This window comes from Schistocerca nitens, chromosome 8, assembly GCF_023898315.1.
Source record: "Schistocerca nitens isolate TAMUIC-IGC-003100 chromosome 8, iqSchNite1.1, whole genome shotgun sequence".
In the NCBI taxonomy this organism is placed as follows: domain Eukaryota; kingdom Metazoa; phylum Arthropoda; class Insecta; order Orthoptera; family Acrididae; genus Schistocerca; species Schistocerca nitens.
In genome coordinates this window covers 420967435-420970129 of record NC_064621.1, presented here as the reverse complement: position 1 = coordinate 420970129, position 2695 = coordinate 420967435, and the positions used below count along the sequence as shown (strand labels likewise).

At 40.6% G+C, this 2695-nt stretch overlaps 1 pseudogene; it reads right to left on the bottom strand.

Moving 5' to 3' along the window:
- Nucleotides 1-1223: 1223 nt before the first annotated feature.
- Nucleotides 1224-1341, bottom strand: LOC126200114 (5S ribosomal RNA; annotated as a pseudogene).
- Between the last annotated feature and the right edge of the window lie 1354 nt (nucleotides 1342-2695).

Genomic DNA, 2695 nt, shown 5'->3' with positions numbered 1-2695 from the left:
GTCAGAAATTTTGATTTAGCTCTCTCTCTCTCTCTCTCTCTCTCTCTCTCTCTCTCTCTCTATATATATATATATATATATTGGGACATCGCTGCCTTCAGAGACAGCTGCAGTACGTACTTTTCTATCTAGTACTTGCTCATTATTCTTCTAGATTTGAGTGATATTTACTAAGAATGCCCCTGCGCAGAACTAAATGTTTGTAGTTCGTCCTTGAGGTAAGTTACTACTGCCTCTTCATGCACTTTACTGAGTATATGAATCTTTATACTTCTTTTAGTTATCCTAAGTACTTGGGTAATAGTTGTTGCTATAGCTTTCTCATGGCCACTGACTGCAGCATTGAAGAGGCCAGGTCTGCTTGTTACTATTACATCTTATATGAGAGCCTGGTGAAAAGTAGCGCCTCCGAATTTTGTACGTGAAAACACAAAACTATCCAAATAAAACAAACGTTAACGTTCTTCATCTTTATGCTTCGTGTCTACATATTTGTTTCTTAACATAGTCACCATGGAGACAAACACTTTTCCCCCAATGAGAGATCAGTTTATTTATACCATAATTGTAGAATGTTTTACTTCCCTACTCGCATTGCTTCTCCACTAGCAAGGTGAAGAGTTCAAGTGTTCTTCAGGTTTTGGCAAAAGATGAAAATCGGATGTGGTCAAGTCGACACTGTATTGAGGAAGATCGATGGTAGTGAAAGCAAGGCATTGGATTGTTGCTGGTGTGTGGTCCGGCATTGTCACGCTGAAGCAGCGGGTGTTCCATGTGTGGACGAACTCTTCGAACTTGAAATTCCGTTAGAGCCCTCTGTTTCTCAAGTAACGACATAGTTACGTTACACACCGCCATGTTAGAGGAGCTGTCTAGCAGCAGAGAGTTGCAAATGTGTAGAATTGAAGAATAATGGTCTAGAATGCTAACCATGTTTTCCCCATTTAAAAAGTTTTAAAAGTTTTCATACAAAATATTCGGGGGTGTTGTTTTTAGTATGCCCTCGTATCTTTGTCATAAGTGCACTCCGTCGTCAGGCCACAAGTGGCCCATCGGGACCATCCGACTGCCGTGTCATCCTCAGTGAGGATGCGGTTAGGAGGGGCGTTTGGTCAGCACACCGCTCTCCCAGTCGTTATGATGATTTTATTTCACCGGAGCCGCTACTAATCGGTCGAGTAGCTCCTCAAGTGGCATCACGAGGCTGAGTGCACCCCGAAAAATGGCAACAGTGCATGACGGCCCGGATGGTCACCCATCCAAGTACTGACCACGCCCGACAGCGCTTAAATTCGGTGATCTGACGGGAACCGGTATATCCACTGCGGCAAGGCCGTTGCCCTTTGTCATAAGTGGGCTTGTGAAATGTAGTTCTATGTGGGGTTCAGAGAAAGTGTTTAATATTGTTACATATAATATCTTTCCACTCCACCACTTACACAACGGCGATTAAAGTAGTCGACGTCGAATGATTACTCCCACGGAACTATTATTGGTGAACATATGGCATAGAGAGCTGAGATTTTGTGTAAGTTTTCGGTTACATTTGTGACTGAGCCTGATGATCGATTGAAGGACCTTTCTTAGTTTTCACAATGCCACATGTGGTTATGACAAAGGCCAGGGCATACAAAAGATCAAGACCAGCTCACAAATTTCTTGGGTTATTCACCGCTAATTGCTCTTACTTTCGGCGATTTCGCCTCTTTATGAACTACATGTGGTGTTCTGCTTGGTAAAAAAGTCAGTCACAAGTCTGGTCCGTTATGGCGAAAACTTGTATTTTGTGTGGAACTGTACTGAATATATTCCAGAATTCAATAAATATGGCATAATCATGGCTACTGTTATTTACTGGCGTTTAGATCTCATGGGCGAACAGGTGTCACTCTTTTCTACGTCCATATTGAATTCTATAGAGAAGATTTTCATTCTCAAAGACTATCATAATATGGAAACATAAAACAAATTTAGCAATTTTACAGCAGATTGGTGTCAGCGATACAGGTCCATTATTATTCTTATTTGTCCGATGACTTTCCTTAGAAACGGAAAAATATTCTGAGTCTTTTTTTCCAATCACAAGGAATGTGATGTTGCCCCAGTGACTGACCATAAACTGCTGCTGTAGGGGTATTAGTCCTATCACGTTGTCCGTAGAGACTCATAATGGTTTTTAGGTACAGTAGATCTTCATGTGCTGAGAGGTTATAATCAACGAACAGCAGATATTAAGTTATCGTAACTTATCCGTGTTAGTGATCTCGATCTAAACATTGAGAGTTTCACAGCTTCCTGCCTGCATGTCCATCGCGTCACACTGAAAGAGATCTAACGGTAGAAAATATAATTTGGAGGAAGTACGCGACATGCCAGTAAAATAAAACTGCTTCATGGGACCACCGACCTGCAAACCTCTGCTTCTCGGTTTGTTCATAATATTCCTGCTCTTTTATGACACGTTGTACAAAAACAAAGAACGGAAATGTTTGAATCGTAGAATACTTTGTTTTCCTTTGTTTAAAATGTGTCGCTTACTAGTTCAGATTCCGTACATTCTAATTCACTTCTACTTCCAAAGCACAATACTTACTTAATTACTAATTTACTTCAGAAATAGTGTAGAGTTATTTTACATAATATTAGTTCACTTTCATTTTTGATAGAGCGAGTTCTTCCCCAATAACGATCTTAA